Below are 22630 nucleotides of genomic sequence, written 5' to 3'. Positions count from 1 at the left end.
AAATACAGAGCCTGAACTTGGAAGACCAAAGTGAGAGTAACGCATCAGAACTGAAGAAATTAAAGGCTGAAGGAGCTTCATTGAAGGGACTGATGGTTGGTGAAGAAGGGAACGCCGCACCACAATTCAAAACCAGGAAGCAACACGAGGGTAGAAGCAGCACAAGCGCGCAGTAATTGAGTGTGAAGTCATTCTCAGTTTAATGTATTAAAAGATAATTAGGAAACGCTAATACATTTTCACCCATGAACCAAAAGTGACTATATATTTTAAAAAGCTATGGCACCTTTAGGTGACCAAAACAGATGAGTTAATTATGAAACTGATAATGCTGGGTCCACGTTTAGAGATGTTTTATTTAGCGCCTGGTCTTTTGTTTGTTTGGTTTTGCCCAGTAACGATCACCATCCCTTTATTCCATTGAGTAATTAAATGTTAATACTTCTTTCCGCGCCCTTGAGGGACAGTGGTGTAAAGGGACATTAGAAGGAAGCGCCTCGTTTTATCCTATTGCTTGGCTGGTGTGTAGAAGTTAGTGTACATGTTTTATGGGAAAGCCTTGTTTTTGCTTATCTCGGGAAGAACTAATCTCTCAAATTTTCTTGTGCCTTTGGGGTGTTTTCATTGGTGTGGTCTTCTTTCTCAGTTGTATTCCCCCTCTGGATTCCCCTTGGTGTGGTAGGAGGGAATGTTTAGGATCAGAGCCATAGAATTCTGCGTTACTTCAGCTCCTTCAAGGCACAGATGGATCTTCTGAGCATTTCATTCATGACAAGGAGGAAGAGGGGCAGAGTGTATGGATGTTGCTTAGTTTTGTCAAACTGTCTTCCAGGACAGTGGTTCTGAATCACATTTCCACCGACCATGTATGAGTGTTTTCAACTAGAAATAAGTAGTAACTTAAAATTTCCATTTTAAGTACAAAATACTTCCCATCTGCCCTGCCGTGAGTATCTCACCCCACTGTGGTGCTGTCACCTATGTGCTTTCAAGGCTTGAGGAGAGTTTTAGGTTTGTTAAGCAAATACACATGACCACTTTGGAATAAAAAAATAGAGCTCAATGTGTGTGTTTGTAGATGCTTAAGTAGGATTTGAATGTAACAATTGTTTTGCTTTCCCAGGGAAAGCAACAAAGGTCAAGAAAATAGACGCGCTGTCTGTCAGCGAGTGACCACAAGTGATCAAGACATCCAGAAATTTAAAGTTAGAATTCAACAGGGAAAAGAGACCACTGAAAGGAAAAACTGAAATCTTGTGTGTGTGTGTGTGTGTGTGTGTGTGTGTGTGTGTGTGTGTGTTCCTTACAAGAAAACGGCCATCACTTAATCTCAGGAGTACAAAATGAAAATGTGTCACTCTCTTGAAGAAGATCTGGGGCAGTTCTCTGGAGTACACACTGGCCCCATGAGGTCTTTGCTTTTTCAGGTGCAACCTCTTTCCCACTGCACGTGACAGTTAACATGCATGTCTCCCTTTACTTTTCCCTGAGTGGCCCTTTTCCCCCATTAAAGTACCTCATAGAACACTGTTGATCCAGGAGGGCTCTGGATTTGATCTGGGTGGATGTAATTGGATAGTGACTTCCAGCAATGTCTTCTCAAAATGATTCTACATCACTGTTAAATATAGTTTTCACTGGAGATGCAACTGCTTAAATTGATCCCTGTATGTTATGAGGTGTTTATGATCTTTATCACAGGTACCTACAGTTACTAATGCTTTTGTTCCTTGCTGGTTTCAGGTGTTTTTATTTCATCACGTCGTAAATAGTCTTAACGAGGATAGCTATCTTGCTTCTCCATTTGTATCTTTTAAAATGGTATGTTTACCTATTTCCGTCCTTTCCTTACTATCAATGTCTCAAAAGAGTAGTTTATTCCTGATACATTTATTTTTCCCATGCTCTCTTTAACGTTTGAAGCTTGATGTGTTGCCTTAAGATTGCTCCAGCATCCATTACCAAAGGCCACTCCTAATAGTTCCTTATCATGTCAAATCTCTTGCTTTCTCCTTTTTCTGACCTACGACATTAAACCTCTGATCTCTAGCAGATGTACAGAAATGGCTGCTGTTACTGCCTTTCTTCAGCTTTCTTGTGCAGGATTCAAATTCTAAAGAGCCACAGTACACAATCGCCTCCCCTGTTCTCAGGAATACTTGTCCCCTTAAAAATCAGAAACATACAAACTCAAGATTATCTCAAGGCTGCTCGGGCAAAGAAGAGAGGAGGGAAAGAAGAAAGCAAAACAACGTGAAAGAAAATAAAGTGGTGTAGTTACCTAGCCAATGTCTGCCCTGCCTTCTGATGTTACAGTTTTCTTTTCACTACCCATTTACACCCAATACAGCTCTAGTGTGACATTAGAAAGACCCCAGACCATGTTTAATCCTACTTCTTAATCGCGTCATGTACTTGTGATTCAGGTCTAGTAGTTTAAAATGAGGAAAAGTGTTATTCATGGCTGTACCTTTTCACTCGACTTACTCAGTTCATTCAGTCAGTGAGCATCTAATCCGAGAATCTGGACTATAGGCTGCGCAATATATAATCAAAATATTGAGCGATACAAGGACCCTTAAAAGAAGCCGGAAGGAACACATGCTGGGAGGTCACTCTTCCAAAAGAAACTAGTTGACACGCAGCCTTTCCACGGCTAGTGTATGGTCCAGAACCAAGGGCTTTAATGGAAAAAGTCAGCTGCACGGATGACATGTCAAACAACAAGGCGTCAGGGATTGATGACAGACAAAATATTTTAACAAGAGGATGCAGTGGTGGAGGCTCTAACTCATCTCGATGCCAAGAAATTTGAACGACAGATACTTGGCCAACTGACCAATGGAAGAGATCCATTTTTGTGCCTGTCCCAATGAAAGGTGACCCAATGGAATGTGGAAAATTTTAAACAATATCATTGATTGATATCACATGCAAGTAAAATTTTGTTGATGATCATTCACAAAATGACTACAGCAGTACATCAGCAGGGAGCTACTGGAAATTCCAGCCAGTTTCAGAAGATGACATGGAACAAGGAAAGTCATTGCTGATATCAGCTGGATTTTGGCTGAAAGCAGAGATTACCAGAGAGATATTTATTTTTGTTCTGACTATGCAAACGTTTTGGACCATGTAGATCAAAATGAACTACAAATAGCATTGCCAAGAATGGGCATCCCAGAGCACTTAATTGTCCTCATGTGGAACCTGCACATGAAGCAAGAGCACAGTGTGTGAGTGGAATATAACAGAATACGGGGATACTGCATGGTTTAAAACCAGGAAAAGTGTGTGTCAGGACGTATCCTTTCACTATATTGAGCAAATCTAAGAACGTGAATTATATGAAGAATAACAGGTCAACGGGACTAGAGGAAGACTTAATAACAACTCGCAATATGTAAATGACACAGCCTTGCTTGCTAAAAGCAAAGGGGACTTGAAGCACTTACTGAGGAAGACCAACAATGACAGCCTTATGCATGGATTACACGTCAATGTAAAGAAAACAAAAGCACTCACAACTTAGACCAATAAGCAGCATCGTGATAAACTGAGAGAAGTTGAAGTTGTCAAGGATTTCATTTTACTAAGGCACACAATTAACGCTCATGGAAACAGGAGTCCAAAAAAATCAAAGGACATACTGCATTGGTCAAGTGAGCTTGCAACCGTGTTAGAGCGCAAAGATGCATATTGAAGACTGAAGTGAAGGTGGCCCAAGCCAGGGGGTGTTCAGTCCTCTCCTATCCATGTGAAAGCTGGACAGTGAATAAGGAGGACCAGAGGAGAATGAACATATTTGAAGTGTGATGATGGCGATCACATGCAGATGACCCAATACACACATTTTGGGTTGCTCTTTGGAAGTAAGAATGGTGAGACCCATGTACTTTGGACATTTTATCGGGAAAGACCAGTGTCCAGAGGAGAACATCATGCTTAATAAAGTGGAACATCAGTTAAAAAAATAGTAGAAACCTGTAAACAAGATGGATCGACAAAGTAGCCACCACAGCGGGATTAAACATAGCATCTATTGTGAGGATGACACAGTAAGCACCAGGCAGTGTTTCATTCATTCATTTGTACCAAGGGTCTCTCTGTGTTGAAATTCACTCAGTGACACCTAACAGCACGTCTTTTCATGATATAGGTACAAGTAACACCTGGCTATTTATAATTAAGTTTAAATTAATTACAATGAAAAAATATTCACTTCCTTGTTTGCACTTGCCTAGTTCAGATGCTCCATGTTCTGTCTGGTCTTGGTTACATGTTCCAGTAGGGTTGAAAGCATAATTGCATCCTCTGTTGATAGTTTTACACTGCTTCTTGTAGGAAGTGTTTGGTTGATTAATTATTACATCTTCTCACAATAGATGGTAAGACTGACTGTAAAACTCTTTGGGTATCATTCAGTCTTAAGTGCTTCTGGTTTGAACATGGAACTAATTAAACAGTGTCCACTGGAAACTCTACAATAGTCTCTCCGTAGTAGCTACTAAGCTCTTGTGGGTATTGAGCATTTAAAATGTGCTCAGTGCAACTGAGGTGCTGAATTTTGAATTTTATTGAATTTAAATTTAAATGTGCAGCCACATCTCAAATGATCGTGTTCTTGGAAAACAGAGAACTAGACCTTGAGTTTTAAAACATTTAGCTTCAATGAGACCATCATACTAAGACTATTTGAATCATTATATTAAAGTTCTGCTTATATATAAAATCCAATGAGAAATTCTTAGCCTTTACAGCGCTTGTGAGGGTAATGATCTACCATTAAACTTTTTATAGTGGTTGACTTAAAGCATCATATGCTTCTTTGGCATTGCCACCAGATTTGGACTTCAATTGTTCATTCACTTATTACACTTCTGAATGGAAATTGTTTTCATTGGGTGTGTTATGATGACTGATTCAGATATTTATAGATTGTATATCTCTATATAAGCCCACTTAATTTTAATATTATCTCATAAGTAATAGCTCTATATTTACTCAGCTTCCTTCTTAGTATGTTGCTGGTGCCATCAAGTCAGTCTTGACTCATGAAGACCTGTGCACAACGGAACAAGACATCGCCCGGTCCTGTGACATGCCCACTATCACGGAGAGGTGTGAGTCCACTGTTGCCATCATCATGTCCATCCATCTCACTGAGCCTTCCTCCTTTGTGCTGAGCCTCTAAGTCACCAACCAGGACGCCCTTCCCAGGGACTGTGCACTCCTAGGAACATGTCCAAAGTAAATGAGGCAACATCTTCCATCTGACTTTTAAGGAGTTTCCTGGGTGTACTTCTTCTGAGACCGATTTGTTTGTTCTCCCAGAAGTTCAGGGAATATTTATTCTTCTCCAGGACCCAAATCAAAGGCACCCATCCAGGTGCCTGCAGTCTTCCTTCATTCTTGCCCTGCTTTGCCATCCTCATGAGGCAATTGAAAGGACCTTGGCTTGAGTCGGGCATCTTTTAGTCCTCAGGGACAATATCCTTACTTTTCAGCACCATAAAGAGGTCTTGGAGCAGCAGATTTGCTGTTTCCCTACGCCTTGATTTTAGATCCAAGCAAAGAGAAATCCTTGGTAATGTTCTTGGTTTCTCCATTTGCCACGAAACTTTTATTGGTCCCGTGTGAGGCGTTTGGTTCCCTTTCTATTGGAGCAGTAATCCACATTGAAGGCGGTAGTCTTTTATCTTCATCAACAAGTGTTTTGAGGACTCTTTACTTTCAGCAATCAAGGTCTTGTCATGTGGAGTATACAGATTTTCAAGGACTCAGCCTCCAATCCCGATGCCATGTTGTTCTTCATGTAGTCCAGTTTCTCATAGTCTTTGCTCAGCATACAGATTGACTAAGTATCCTAAAGGGAGACATGGACTCCAACTGAACTAGTAAGTTAATTTGATTTAAAGCTGCTGGATGTGCTGAATCCCCCACCCCCCACCCCCGCCAAAATTGCATTCATACGGGCTTGAAACTAATGCACCTTAATTTTTCTTACAGGATTTAAGAAATGAAATGAAGCTTTCCCAAACATTTTAACATATTTTCCTGCCATTTATTCTTTCATAATTGTAGCAAATTGGTACTTAGGTGGTTTTAGAAATCTAAACATACTCTTATTTATTTTTGCATTTACATTTAATGGCTATGTTTGGATTTTGGATTGTGTTTAGTTTGGGCATGTATTTATTTCGGCTTTATCCAGAGCAATAGTTCTCAAACTTGTCTAGATTCAGAGTCACTAGAAATAATTCTACTTTTTTCTTGAAATGCTGTAGAATCATGCTCTATATATTACTTGTTTTATTGCTTTATTGATCAGTGAGTTAAAATAAACTGAAAGAGATTAGATTCCTTTTAGTTCTATAGATTGTTTACCATAACCGTTTACATATTTTAAAAATGATGACCAGGTTTAAATGCAGGTCATACAGTTATCTAATAGCAAACAAAGAGATACTACAAAGTTTTCCTTGTTTTATATGTCTTGAACTCCAAACCACTATCACATCTCTGCTTGGTTCTTTCTCAGTAACAGAATTTTTCTGATGTGCCAGTGCTGTGTGGGAGAGATCATGTTAACTACCATTAACACTCATGCATGAGACTATTGGAAATTGTGTAGCTTGTCTTTAGGTTATTGCACTGATTATTTCTTATTCTGTCTCATCTTCCCACTAGGAACAATTTCTCAACTTAAAATCTGCTTTGGAGAAATACCATGAAGGCATTAGGAAGACAGCAGAGGACCGTTCTGCTATGATACAGAGAAACCATCTGAACCGAAGAGGAAGATGCTCTGATTGTCAGACCGATGAACACGAAAGCTGCATTTCTGTTGTACATGACTTGCCGTCCAGTTATCAGTTCAGAAAGGGCATTGTTAAGTTGAAGCTAATGGCAATGGAAGTATCAGGATCAGCAAACAGGCTGGCTCAGTCTGTGCACACACTCCTTCTTGTAGGTGGTTCTTTTCTAAGATCCTGCATTTTGTGTAGACTTTCATAGACTTGCAATGAAAACAACTCATGATTAAAACTCAAGTCTCTTCTCTGCCCCTTATTATAAGTAGTGGTTAAAGTGAAACAAGACTAGTATATTTAAAATATGTCATGTTACTATTTTGTCCTTTGTTTCTCTGTTGTCATACAGAGATGAGCATGTTTTAAGTCTTGGTTGGGTGAGTTGACTCAATGGCAGGGAGTTAGGGTTTGTTTAGGTTTTGGGTTGTGTGATAACACGGTGTTTGGGAGGGTTTTTGATGCTCATTGAGACAACTCTGGGTAGATATATTTTTAGTACTGCTTTCTAGATGAAGTAACTATGAAAGCTCAATAACTGAGCCAAGACCTGAACTGTACTCTTCATGACACCCACCTCTCTCATGTTAACTGGTGCCAACTTCCTCATCTAATTACTTGAGAAACTTGAGTGCAGTCATCTAATTCTTCATTGATTTCTTTGGCATATTTATGTGGGAAATTATTGAAAACATGTAAAATCCTCAGAACCGTGCCTGGCGTGTGGTAGACAATCAGAGTACATCGTCTGATAATGCTCAGAGTCATAGGAGGTCAGTGTATTTTCCTCTCTGCCAGAGATAAAATCTCATTGTAGGTGGAGACCTTGTCATTAAAGTACTCACAACAGACTGGTTCCCACCCTGCCCTTTGTTCTAAGCAGTGGTTAAAGTCAAACAAATAGCTGTATTTGGAATACATGACTTTTCTGTTACCATTCTGGCATTTGCTGATCCTTTATTGTCATAGGAAGAGGTTTTCATTGAGGGGAAAGCAGCTCTGGAGAAGGAGAGGCATTGAAAACCAGAGGCCCAGAGAGAAACAGATTTAGGGCACAGAATTGTGTTATTTGCTCTGTCCCTCCCTTCCTTTGTGTAACTTTCCAGTTACATAACCTGGTGTCAATTTGAGAGGATTATGAGTGAAGGGGTGGAGTCTAGTCTGCCAATTGGATTATTGCCAATGAGGCCTCTGTGTGAGTGTGGCCTTCTCCTGAGAATTCTGGGAAATCCTGTATTTTTCCTCCCTGGAGGAGAGACACACTGTCTCATCACTCACTCCCTTGGAGACGCACTACTGACAAGACACAAGGCTGACTCCCCATGAGACATCCCTGAGGAGAAGCCACATGGACCTACCCGGATTCAGCCAGAACCATGGACCTGGAGAAGCCACGCAGAGACCCCCCAGCCAGTGCTGAGATGCTTACAATGCCACTGGATGCAAAGACTTTCTACCCACTGGCCTGTGATCATTCTGCATTTGGCGTCATTGCATGTGTGTCATGAGTCTGAAGAGGACTTTACAGATTGTTAGCGGACATATGGGCTAATATCAGCTTTATGGGCCTGGCCTAGACTGGGTTGGGATGCTTTCTTAATGTACAAGTACCCTTTATATAAAACGGTCTCTTACCCACATAGGATTTTCTATGGATTGTTTCTCTGGTCGACCCGGACTAACACACACTGTAATCAATCGAAGGATCTGCTTTCGAAGTTAGGAAGTGGCTGTCTTTTAAAAATGACTTCCCCTTGGACTTAAAGTCCTCTTTGATGACTGCAAGCAAATTCCAGAAACGGGAGCCTTCTCATCATGGCCGTTGTTTCCATGCGAATCCTGGTAACTTCAAAGGTCGCAGAAAGTAGAGTTACTAACACCCAGCGAACACTATTTGACCTTCAGCATCTTTCAGTTCTTAATGCTCAGACGTGATGGTAGGCCTTATCCATCTAGCAGGTTTTTTATCGGTCCCTCTTCTGGAGCCAAACCATTAAGGCATTTCAGCTGTTCACTGGAGTGTCGGAGGTCGTAGTCCACCCAGAGGTACCTTGGGAGAAAGGTCTGGTCCTCTATTTCTAAGAAATTAGCCACTGAAATCACGCTGGGGCACAGTTCTAGTCTGGCACATCTGAAGGTACCATGAGCTGGAGTCCCCTTGACTGCCACTGGTTACTGATCCCCCAGTGGGCTTAAGCTGCAGGCACTAACCCCACGGGGAGGCTAGATGGGGCAGATGGTGAACCAGAAGAGAAAAAGCCCACCCTCCCCCCTTACCTAATAGCTTGCTATGAAAATCCAAGTTTGCTTTGTGTATTGAGCTAGGCATTATAAGGAAATTGACTGGGAAATGACTGAGACTTAAAAGAATCACGTGCTTTTCTATTGTCTAAGAATGAAAAGTTGTCAACGGGGCCTGGTTTTGGTTTGGGGTCTTATTCACGCAAGGGAAGGATTCCCTAGCGGGCAATGTAAACGCAAAAGCAGAAATGGGAAATGACACTGGCGTGAGGCCCGGGCTGATGCGTTGGTTCTGTTCTCTGCTGGCCATGAGACATAAGCTCTGGGCTGAGAGCAGACATCCACTGACTCCTTGAACGGGCAGCCGTCGACTTGCGCGGCACTTTGACGGCACCAGAAAGAAGCCCATCATGGTGCCTTCTCTTGTGACCTCAAGGTCCTTAGGGTCCCCTAGGAAATGGCAGCAAGTCAGTAGAATACAAAACAGGGTAAATTTTTAACATGGTAAATGCTCTTAAGAGGGGGCAATAGTGATCTGAAGGCAGAATTCCCACTTCGCACATCCCACGGAGACCAGACTTGGATTCCGGGCCAATGAGTCTCATGCAGTCGTCATCAATGCATTGATTGGCCAGTGGAGGCTTGTATATCAGCAAAGCCACTAGGGAAGTGGTTCTCCACCTTCCTAATGTCACGACCCTTTACTACAGTTCCTCATGCTGTGGTGACCCCACCCCGAAACCATAACATTATTTTTGTTGCTACTTTATCACTGTCATTTTGCTACTGGTATGAATTGGGCAGCCCCTGTGAACTGGTCGTTCGACCCCCAAAGGGGTCGCAACCCACAGGATGGAACCCACGGTCCTAGACTGAGCATGACCAAGAGGGGTCCCCGGTGTGGTGGTTATAAGTTGGGCTGTGTTCGACATGATCGGCAGTTTGAAACCACCAGCAGCTTCAGGGGGCCCAGAGACTGGGCTGTCTACTTCTGTCAACAGTTACAGTGTCAGAAACGCATGGGCTGAGTCAGCATTGCCTCAAAGGCAGTGAGTTTGGTGTGGTTTGGGGGAAGACAGTCATGGTGATCTACTTCTGAAATGAATCTCTGACAGCCCTGTGGATCCAGTGGTCCCATCTGCAACTGATCACGGGATCGCACAGGGCCGGGCCAGGCTGCTTCTGTTGTCCATGGCATGCCAGAAGTTGGAGGCTAACCCGACACCAAATACTCTCAAGTGCAAATGCTGCCCTTGGCTCAGACGAGAAGGTCACCCATCCTTAACAAAAGTATAGGGGCCAGTAGGTACTAACTGGGCAAGAGTGGAAAGGGGGCCGAAGGCAGAGGGGCAGAGCTGACAGCAAGGGATTGAAGGCCACAGAGAGGTGAACAGGAGCAGGGGCACCCCTGGGAAGCCTTACCTGGTGCAAACAGGTAATGCTCTTGGCTGCTAACTGAAAGGTTGGCTGTGTGAATCGCCTGGTCGTGCCTCAGAGGAGAGTCCTGGCAAGCTACTTCTGGAAAATCAACCATGGAAGAGCCTGCAACGCACGGTCCTACTTTGACACACCACGTGTCGCTGTGAGTTGGGGTGCTCCCTGAGCAACTCTTTGGGTTTTAGGGAAGAAGTCAAGGTAAGGAATCTCAAGGAGCTGGGAATGAGAAGGGGCCTCAGGGCACAGGCTGATGAGTTCATAAAGGACACGTGGCCCAGATTCGTGAGCTGTTTGGCCAGGTGGGACATTCGAAGAATGGGATCTGGCTTGCTCTTTTGAAAAACACCTACAAAACAGGATGATAAGAAAAATTAAACCCGGTTTTGATTAACCATTGTTTAAATGGAACTCTTTGAGAAAAAAAAAACACACAAAAACCCCCGACAGCGTTGTATGTCTTTTACAGGTATACTGGGTGTGGTAGCAGTCACATGTGCATGTAATTTATCCACCTGCCTATCTTTGGAGGCACAGGGCAGTCACTTCCAAAAGGATATTCTGGCTTCGCACATAGATGTGTGCTACAGGCAGCGAGAGTGGACGTAAGGAGGTTCATTGGGAGACTGGTGCATGATTGGAGAGTGGTAGTGGCTTGGACTCGGGTAATGGCATTGAGGGCTCTCTAAGTGGTTACAGATGCACTATGCTGCCTGGTCACTTTGTGCTTCTGTACAGGGGTATTCCACAAGAACTCCATACCGTCCACAAGCTAGTTGATGGAAAGAGGTAGAAGGAGCACAGAATTCAAAAACAAACACTGTGCATCACTCCTTGGCTTCTTCACTCATTATGTGATTTGGGCCAATTATTTGCTTTCTGAGCTTGAGTCTCTTCCCCAAATAACCACCCTAAGTACCTTGTGGCGCTATTTGGCTAAGCTGCAGAAATAAGGCACAAGAGAGAGTCGAAAAGCTGTAACGCGGTCGGCAAATAACAGGTGCTATTTCATGTGTTCTACTTACAGCTACCATCTTTTTGCACGTACATCGTTCATGTGCAGCTGCAGCAAATACCACCTCTCTCAGTTAGTTGTACCCTGGTGGCTTGCTTATTGCTACGATGCTGGAATCTTTGCAACTGGTGTTTCAGGGACACTGGTGATGCACAGGTTTCAGCAGAACTGGTAGACTAGAAAAGTAAGAAAGGCCTGGAAACCTACTTCTGAGAATCGATCGATGGAAACCCGACGAGCCACCGTGGAATATTGAGCCCTAGGTTGGAAGACACTCAGCCTCCACAGGGGCCCCACAGGTGGAATCAAACAAACTAATGACTCTGAGGGTGGTGTAACTTCTCGTCCTGGTCCTGTTGTGCATCATGCGTTGGCATCAACTTAACAGCAATCAACAATTCTATCGAGGAAGTTAGTCCTACTCTAGTATAACAACGGGAAGCAGCCTACATTGGAAGCACTAGCAAAGGGTCAAGAGATGTGGTCGTCTCTTGCTGGGAAGCCCAGTGACTCGGTTTCCTCATCTGCAAATGGAAAATAATAGCAGCTATCCTGTCTATCCAGGAGTCTTGGTAGTACAGTGAGTTAAGCATTGGACCACTAACTGCAAGGTTCGGAGTTCAAACCCGCCTTTCTTCCAAGGAAGAATGGTGAGGCAGTCTACTTCTGTAAAGATTTGCATTCTTAGAAATTCGAAGGAGCAGTTCTACTCCGTTCTATAGGGTCTTTATGCGTCTGAATCAACCCAACGGCCATGGGTAGGATCCTGTCTATCTCCTGATTTGTTTAACTCCTCAGCAGAGAGACATCAACACCCACTGCATTGGGCCTCTGGAACGGGGTATTAGCTGTCCCTTCCCCACAGCTTCCCAATGTGATCTTGGACAGAGCACGTGGCCACATCTGCCCGTGGACTCCTTATCTGCAAAGTGGAACCCGAATTGGGGTCGATCACATCCAAGGTGAATGGTCAGGTGAAATACACAGCAGACGGTGGTATGGTTGTGATTTTCTTCCTCTCTGCTTTGCTTGACTGGAAGGGAAAGGAGCGGGTGAGTAGGTTGAAGGGGAATAAAAAGTTTACCACTATAATTATCTGCACATTAACCAAGTCGTAGAAAATGGAAGAAGCTGTGAAGATTTTCTCAATATGCAGAGCCACCAGGCAATCACTGACAATAAAATTGTGAATTCAGCAATTCCATGCTGGGTTTTAATTTGCTGGCACTGGCATGCCCATTATTTAAGTGTGCATTTGAGTAGGTGCCAGCCTGCCCCGACTCACCAAGGCTCAGGAGGGGTGCTGAGGAGTCTCCTCAAGTGCCAACCAGCAGATTCAGGGCCCCTGTAGCCGTGCAGCCCCTGAGGTGGGGGTCACAGAAGAGGGGGTGGGGGTCACAGAAGAGGGGGTGGGGGTCACAGAAGAGAGGTGGGACAGCCCACTTCACAAATGAGCAAAGGGATCTGGGAGACAATTGGGGAAAGAATGAGGTAGAGAGTGAGGGAAAGGAAGAAAAGTGGAGGAATCTTTGGACTAGTATCAAGGAAAGGAAAGGAGGCCATGGACATCTTGTTGTGTCGTGGATGTATTTATTAGTTTCCTGGGGATCTGCCCTAACAAAATACCACACACTGGGTGGCTTATAAGAACAGAAAGTATTGTCTCGCTGATCCACAGGCATAATGCCAGTCATGTTGAGTCTTTCTGAGGCACTGAGGGAGAATCTGTTCCTTGCCTCACTCCCAGCTTCTAGTTGCTCCAGGCATTCGTGGGCTAGTAGCTACAACATCCCCTGGTATCCTTCTTTGTCTCCCTGTTTTCTTGTGTCCTTGCGTTTTTGTAAGGATATTGGTCATAATCAATTAGGAACTAACTCCAGGCAGGGTAACGTGACCTCATGTTTGTGTGTGTGTGATGTTGTTTGATGATTTTGCGAACAACAATGAGATGGTACAGCTCATTTAGTTCAGTGATTTTTAAAATTAAATTAATGGGTCTTAAACCATTTCCCTATCACCAAGTAACAATCTTCCTCCGCCTTTTTGTTCTGAAGAGTTTTATTGGCATACTTCATTTATCACACAATTCAACCATTCAACCATATTAATAAGAATCATGCAATCAACACCACAATAGAGTTGAGAACATTTCATTCTTTCTTATAATTATTGTTGTTAGCGCCCTACTTTCTCACCACCTCCCCTGCCATGCCCCATAGTTTTCTCACCGCCTCCCCGGCCATGCCCCATAGGTAATTATTCATCCAGTTACAGTCTCTGTAGATCCTGATTTCAGATACAGGAAAACACACAGAACAAACACATGAGACAAAGAAACCCAACAACGAGGACAAAAATCTAGCAGAGAAAACCCTCAACGGAGAAGAGAGCAGAGGACCATAAAAACGAGAACAAATTAAAAATGAGGTTGATAGGGAAATCAAAGGCTAAGGCGTTACACTTTTACACAACCTCATGTTAATTTAATTGATAACATCTCGCAAGATCCTATTTCCAAGCACGGTCACAGCTACTGGAGTTAGAACTTCGATGAATCTTTGGGGGAGACACAATTCCATCAAAACCATGGGAATGGAGGAGAGCAGCTAGGGGTGCGGAGGAGATCTGGGGAAAAGAGAGAAGAAAGAGACACCAAGACCGGGAGGCTGTGGTTTTTACCGCTTCAGTGTTTCCCCAGTGGTCGTGGAGCTGAGAACCGCCTCCAGCCTCCAGCCAAAGACTGAGCATGATGGAAATATCAGGGCCTGGCCATTTGTTCCCATTGCTGCACTCTGCTCCCAGACTCCCCACTGGGCTGGCTGAGACTTTCTTAGTAGGAGACTTGCAAGGGCAAGGCCCCCCCGGAGAACTGGGCAGCCAGTCTCCGGTGCCCTGCAGCTAGAGCATAGAGTGCCGCTGTTCAACACCAACCCATGAATTCTTGGGACCCTCTGATCCCAGTGTGCCATGCTTACAGCCAGAAGTTCTTGTGCCAAGGAGCTTGGCCTTCCCTGGTAATTCCAGTGCTGGTGTTCCACCACTTCTATCTCTGATAAAGTGGATGGTGGCGGAAGGGAACACGTATGTCTTCTCGAATTTAGGAAAATAAGAAATATCTGGGCAAATCCCATTTGTTGGAGATATCATTTCTCTAATCTCTAGGCAATTTCATTTCCTAATCAAAAATACTGTACATCGAATTGTTAAAGGAGGCTTTGTGTCCCATTGATAACGCCCAGGTGTCTGTAACAATAGTACTGAGCAAAAGTAATCTGAAGATTGTAGCCATCGATTCAAATAGGACATTTTCTTACGTTCTTTCAAAAATTTGACTTCTAGGCCCGAAGAGTTCTTTTGCACATTCTGAAGCTGGTGCATCATGAATCTATTTTGTTTCATGTTACAAGGGAGGCATGGGGTTGTCATTTTAAAAATGTTACAACGGATGCATGATCGTGGTTGAAAAATATTAGCGTACACAGAAAAGAATAGAGTCTTGTACAATCTCACAACTCCAACAGAAGTTTTGTTAGCTTTTTGTGTGGCTTTCTGGTTTTGTTTTGGTTTTTTTTAAACTACCGGATCATATTGCAGAGCATATTTTACAGCCTGTTTTTCACTAGACAGCAGACTGTACAGATTATGCACATGAAGTACACGCTTCTACAATAACAGCATCCTCAGCTAGTGTACTAGAATCTGTTGGGTGGACATACTGCGAGGTTTCTCCAGCGGGTAATACCTCGGTTCTTGGCTTCACGTGAGAAAGAGATCCTACCGAAGCCCCTTTGTAATCCAAGTGAGTTTTCATGAAGGACAGGAGAAGTTTCAGGTTTTTAGTCTCCGAAGAGTACAGGCTATTTCAGGGAAATGTGCCAAGCCACGTGAAAGCCGTGCTGGGGCTCACCACTGGACACGAGCTGTGTGTGGACTAAACAGCACACCCACACGTGCGGAACTGAGGCCACAGAGAGCGAGACACAGCACGAGCGGCCACTGGGGGGAGAGTGAGTGAGAAGAGAGAGCCCCCCTCTGATCTGCCACTGACCAGGAGCAGGGTACAAAAGAAAGGACAACCTTCCCACGGCCAGGGTATTTCACACCTGTAGCGGGGGAGGCCTGTTGAAGGTATTGGTTGACCCCATTGGCTGAGTTAAGCCCACCTGGGCGATGTCAGGAGCCTGGGCCTCGTTTGGGCCGCCCAGCTGTGCCTCCTACCTGGCTCGGGTCTGAATCGGAGCATGCCCAGTTAGGGTGTCCTCATAGGTGTCCAATGGTCGCTGGAGTCCCTCCCAACCTCCTTTAGGGGCCTGTGCAGGCATGGCAGGCACACATCCTTTGTTGCTATTCGACTACCGAACAATACCGTTGCTTATTGAACGCGTCCTCTGTTGCTGACTATTGGAAGAGTTTCTAATTTATCCCTCTACAAAGAAACATATAGTCAATGTCTGCAGCCACACGCCTAGCTTCTTCAGTTTGTTCAATTATTTCCCTCTGAGGAATTCCTAAGAAGGGAATCACTAGGTAAACCAGAGTGTGCATTTTTCAAAGCCTTTTTTTTTCTTTTCGATACAAGTTGGTAAACTGCTCCTCAGAGGAAGGCACCCATTTATAAAGTTGCTATTATTTTAACAGCACGCTGACCTGTTTGAATTGACTCCATATATTAGTGGGCAACCTCCGAATCCTCTATTGCAGAGTTAAGCTTGCAAGAAGCATGTGGTCAATGCCGGGATATTTTTTAAAAGAATAAAAAGCAACATTTGCCATGGCATTGACTCCAGATCATGTGTATCAACGTAGAACTGAGCTAAGTGGGTTTCGATGGCTGGATTTTGTGGGGACCCATTACCAGGCTTTTCTCCAAGGTGCCTCTGGGTGGATTCAAATCTACGGCCTTTTACTTAGCAGCTGAAAGTGTTCCTTGCTGGCGTCTCCCACAGACTCTTTTGGGTCTTTAGAAAGAAGGAAAACCAAAACCAACCAAACAAAAAAACCCAACAAAACCCAGACAGCTAGATCCTACATTTGCAGCCTTGAAGAAAATTCTTCTCATCCAGTAAAAAAAAAAAAGAATTTTAATAGCCCTGTACTGATGCACCATCCTGGTCTGAAATTAACTAAGAAGAATTCAAATTAAGAATTTGATAAGATAAGATATCCCTATCTTAAAGGATGACTGCCTAACTTACTGAGGAGGCACTGCCTGCAAGTTGATGCTGGCTCATAGTCATGTCCTAACGGACAGCACAGACCTGTTCCACAGGGTTTCTAAGACTGAAAATCTACACAGAGGCAGAGTTTCTCTCAAGGGGTGGCTGGTGGGTTTGAACCACTACTCTTTGAACAGCCTCGTATTTAACCCACTGCCGCATCGGGGCACCTATCTTAAAGAACGCACGTGTGTATAGAAAAGTTGTTAATGCTCTTGGTGTCTCAGGATTGCCGAGGTAACTGAAATGTATTGGATAAAAAAAAAACAAGTTGATCCCCCCCAGGTCGAGATGCCAGAAATTCAGTAATTTTGCGGTAGAGATGGACTCCCACAGTCGTGCATATTATGTAATCCTCTGGATCTGAGGGAACACACCCGGCGTGTGTCAACAATGGCAGTGAAGAGAGAGCAAGTGGGTGCACACCAGGGGTGCAACTCCAGAGCTCCAGGCTCTCCCCGCTAGACATCCTAGCACACCAAACTTCCCAGACACCAAGGGCACAGCACGAACATGAACCCGCATGGCTACTGGGAAGCATCTCCTTGAGTTTGTCACCAAAGTCACCCAAGCGATTTCATTAATGACTCCGGACGTTCGATCGATTATAGTCTGAGGCTCAATCAATGCTTGTGGCATTGAACGGCTCACTGTTCATTGTCCGTCTCTCCCTCAGGAGGGACATAAATGGGATTGACAAACTGACCTTTTTATGAAGGTGCACTTAACAAGGCGGAAACCGAAGTGCAGAGAAAAGTGTGGTTAGACTCCAACTTTGTTCATGTCCATCTGAGGCCAGAAGGGGTGGACATCTAAAACGGAGGGGTCTTGCATCTGCGCATGCAATGGAGGCAGCCTATGCACTGAGATCTGTAAGCTAAGTGCAGTCTGTTCGGCCTCCACTAGCTGGAACCCCGTGCGCTGCTCAGCGTCTGGGACAGTAATGGCATGCCCAGAACGTTCCAGGCAGGATTCACCTGGAGGTGCATGCCTTACTTCTAAGCTGTCACACTGCACATCTCTTTAAACACAGACCCCAACATGCCAATTAAAAGCCGGGTTTGCAGGGGGACAATGGAATAGACCGGGGCTCTCATTCTCCTCTGGCTGCACAACGCACTGGCTGTGCTCCTGAGCTCCCTGGACTGGAGCCTCCTTTAAATGGTCCCTGTCACCCCCACGCTCGCAGGCTCTAATCACTGGTGAGACCGACAACGAAAGGGGAGCACATGGTAATGAATCAGAATTTGCAGAATTGCTCTGCGATGGGCCAGGGAGGGCCCCAAAGAAGAACAGGCTGACCTATCCCATTTGGATCACTTGTTAGCCAAAATTGTCAGTGACTTCCGGAACAATTACCGTCTCCCTGAGACCAAAACCCGGCCGGCACAATAACGCGTGAGCCTCCCCCCCTGTACATTATTAATCCTGCTCGTGGTGCCTTGCTTAGCAGGCTGCAGTGTGAGCCCAGGCTCGGAGCTCTGCAGCGATCAAATTAGAGGCTCTCTCCGTTCCATGAAAATACTGCTACTCAGCCCATCCGTTTTCCCTAAATGCTTCTCCACTTCAATTTGGCATTCCAGCCATGTCGCATATATTTTTAAAAAACCATCTCATAGATCAATAATATTCAACTCCTGCCCACGACAATAATTTACTGCCGCCGACTGTGTGCCACACAGAGAAGATGTACAAGCCGAGTGAGTTAGGGCGCACCTCCACTCAGCCCTTTCCCTCTCGCCCCTCACAGTGGATCCTCTCTCCCTGCTGTTTGAGCCTTTTACTGGCAGTCTCTTTTCTTTGCAGAGTGAGAGATTACAAATAAAATTCCAGCATTGCAAATAGAACCGTGAATGCCTTTTGTTCAGCTTCCTGTCCAAGTTGTTACAACCTTTGTCATGCTAATCAGTCATCAGAATGTCATAGCCTGAATCGGCTTCCTTGCTTGTCTGGGGAACCAGGAAGCTTGGAAAGCTGACCAGCACCTGCTTTAAGATGACTGAGAGCTGTCAATGGAAGCCCACAGTTGTCCACGCGTTGGAAGGATGCATACTGCAACATGTATCAAATCATAACAGCCTCCACTGTGGGTTCAGAAAGTGATTTGTCTGCACTTGTGATGGAAGAGTTCCATCATTCACTCAAGCACTGCATGCTGGAGACCTGCTCTGCGCCCAACTCTAGATTAGCTGCAAACGGGCACACAGAAACATGATCCCCTCAATGCCCATCCATGGATGAATACGTGAACACACTGGTCATACTCTCAAACACATTTTTATTAAGCCAATAATAGAATCAACTAAGGTCCATTTAATTCATGATTTGTAAATTGAGGTAACATCTTCACTAGGGAATCAAAAAGGCCCCTAAGGTGAGAAGACCTTATACCAAATGTATGCAATGCAATGCTATGGGGGGAAAAACAGGTCAGAACTTCACTGATAAACAAATCCGTGGTCAGGAAGGATTTGCATAGAACATTATCTTGAAGAACTGTGAAAATAATGAACAATTTTTCTCTTAAACCCTTGGAGGATGTTTCCCAAAACGAATGGGATTCTATTAGAGAGCACAATGTCCAAGGCAAACCAGTGCTGCTAGCTGATCTAGATCAACAGAGACCTTTGGAAACCATTCTTTTTTTTTTTTTTTTCTAGGGCCACAGTCTTAAAGCCCATTCCAAGGTCTGTGCCTGCATGGGTTACTCATCTTCCAGAAAAGCAAGAGATCTGGATTCCAGGTGTGAATTACAACAGTTTCTCAGTACACACAAAGAAATGCTACTCAGCCATAAAGAGAAATGACCTTTGGATGCTACGTAGGTTAGGCAGATTCCAGGCAAGAGAAGTGGGGTGGGGTGGGAGGTGTCAGTAGGGAAAAATGGAAAGCTTTCCAGTCACAATGGAAGGTGAGGGGCTTAGAACATACGGTGCATTTCCTTTACCAATAGTTTTCAAAAAGGAGAGGGTTCCCAGCATAGAGGGGAAGGCAATAAAAGGAGATGGCTAAACTGGGCAGGATATGCACACACACACACACACACACACCTGTGACTAAATTGACCCGTGGCATTGTGGGAAGAAGACAGCCTCATTCTGGGGAACCAAATGGCACAGCATGAATTTTGGGGGTACACACAATGTCTGTAAAAGAACAATGTAAAGGGGAGCTACAATAGGAAAAGCCAGTCAATAGCAGAAGACCCACTATTATTGGCATAAAAACATGAATTTCCAACCAGCAGTGCTCTCCGGCCAGCTGAGATGCCCATCTGCACAACTGTGTCAGACATAACTCTCAAATAAACTCACTTGTCTGTGTGAAACCTTTTTCCGTCTCTCATCGGAGAACTTTCTTGAGGTCATGACAAGAACCAAAGGAGGCAGGGCCTGTTTAGGGTATAAAAGAGACCCAAATCTCAAATAAAATGTCAGGAGAACATTTATTGAGCCATATAAAGGACAAAGACAATGCAACACAAAGACCTAGACACAGCATCTGGATGAGGGAGGCCATGAGCAAGAGTTCATAATGGCGTCCAAGGATTCAGAATCAGGACACTCATTTAAAAAGCCACAGAACAAAGGAAACTTATAAATTCATGATCGGTGGCAAATCAGTATATCACAATCACAGCTAGGACTACAATGGTGAGAAGAGGGCCATTACTGGGACACTGTGTACATTGTGTTGGATAGAAGGGCTTGCAAGATTGGTCCAGGGCAGTGGTTCTCAACTTTCCTCATGCTGTAACCCTTTAATACAGTTCCTCATGTCGTGGTGACCCTGACCCCCAACCATAACATTATTTTCGTTGCTACTTCATAACTGTCATTTTGTTACTGTTATGAATGGGGCAACACCTGGGAAAGGGTCATTCCAGCCCCCAAAGGGGTCGCGACCCACAGGTTGAGAACCTCTGGTCCAGGGCCTTCTGACCAAGGCAGTCAGGACTTGGAGAACCCATTACTGTCCATCAAGGACACACCCAGGTAAGCCCTTAAGAGAGACTGCTCGTCCCTGCACTGACTAGACAGGGATGGAGGCAATCTGCTTTCCAGTGCACTCTACCTGAGGATGAGTATCCTTGGTTACTGGTTAGCAGGAACTCCAGGGGAGACATAATCTACATGGGGACTCTGCATGGATTTTGGAATTTCACTGTCATCCATGAAACAAAACAATACAAAAATGTACTAGTCAATTGTGAACGACCTTCACCCTATGGGACAGAGTAGAACTGCTCCGGTAGGTTTCTGAGACTTTAATTCTTTACAGGAGTAGAAAACCTCGTTTTTTTCCTCATCGGGAGGCTGGTGGTTTTGAACTTTTGACCTTGCTGGCTCGGAGCCCAACTTGTCTTGAAAACAGGGTGCTCAGAATTTAAGGTCAAATACAGGTCTGAAGCTTCCAGTCCCTCCTAGTAATACCACCACATGGATGACATACCTTGAAAGCATTACACGGAGTGAAAAGGACAAATATTATATTATTCCAGTCGTATGAAATATCTAGGAGAGGCAAACGCATAAAGACTAGTTTATTAATGGTCAGGGGTGGGGCAGGGGGAGGAGGAAGGAAGAGTCATTGCTCAGAGGACTCTGAATATCTGTGAAGGCTGTTGGGAAAATATGTAAACAGATAATGATGATCAATAGAAGCAATGTCATTAAACTGTACTTGTAAAATGTTGAAACGGCAAGCATTGTATTAGAATGTATATTGGGGAACCAGTTACAAGGATCTACATGTGACCTCCTCCCTGGGGGTTTGACAACAGAAAAGGGAGTGAAGGGAGATGTAGGACAGGGAAAGATAGGACAAAATAATAATTTATAAATTATCAAGGGCTCATGAGGGAGAGAGGAGTGGGGAGGGAGGGGTAAAAATGAGGAGCTGATGTCAGGGGCTTAAGTGGAGAGCAAATGCTTTGAAAATGATGAGGGCAAAGAATATACAGATGTGCTTTATACAATTGATGTATGTATGGATTGTGATAAGAGTTGTATGAGTCGCTAATAAAATGTTTAAGAAAAGAAAAAAAAGAATGTATATTGTATTTGAGCTTAAATTCTAAAGCCGTTGGTTTGTGGATGGCCGCAAATTACAGTCAGAGCCTTAACTTCAGTTTGAGTCTTCACACATGTTGGGCCAGACTTTGAATTTATCAGCCAGCTGGGTGACAGTTTTGCCCTTAAGCAGAGTGTGGTTGAAAGTAGATTACATCACCTCCCAGGCCAGCCCTGGGAGGACTGCTCTTGCCTGGGTTTGTCCTTAAGGATTTCCAGGTGCAGATCACCCTGAAGTGGAGGCACCGTTTTACATGACTCTGGGCCACTTGCTCACCAGTCATTCCCTGAACTTCAAGTAGCCAGGTGGTTGGAAGGCCCCAGAACGGATCTTGTAATGGATTCAATCTGCAAGTGTGTGGATGATCCGAGTCACTTCTGTAGTCCCCTGCAACCCTGAGGAATCACCTACAGCCAATGTCAATCTACTTTGTTAACAAGCCCTTGGCTGTGAAATCTCTGAGTAGCACTGTGGTCCCATGCTGACAGCTTCTCTCATCTGGATGACTGGTCTTTGTCTTATTGAAACCTTAACAAAGGAGCCCCAGTGGCCCTGTGGGTTAGGCATTGGGTTTCCAACCCAAGACTGGCAGTTCAAACCTAGCAGTGGGGAGAACATTGAGTCTGTCTGCTCCCATAGAGGATTTATGATCTTGGAAACACTGCCTATGGTTGCTAGGCTTCAATGCAAATGGGCTTGGTGTTTTATTTCTGTGTGTACATATGTAGAATACATAGCATCCCTATATGACCGAGTAGAACTGCCTCATAAGTTTCCCATGGTTGGAATCTTTATGTAAGGAGATCCCCCAATTTTTTCTCCTAAGGAGCAGATGGTGGGGA

The sequence above is a fragment of the Tenrec ecaudatus genome, chromosome 1 (assembly GCF_050624435.1).
Source record: "Tenrec ecaudatus isolate mTenEca1 chromosome 1, mTenEca1.hap1, whole genome shotgun sequence".
NCBI lineage: Eukaryota > Metazoa > Chordata > Mammalia > Afrosoricida > Tenrecidae > Tenrec > Tenrec ecaudatus.
The sequence above is the reverse complement of the archived record's forward strand: the minus strand, read 5'-3'. Positions refer to the sequence as shown.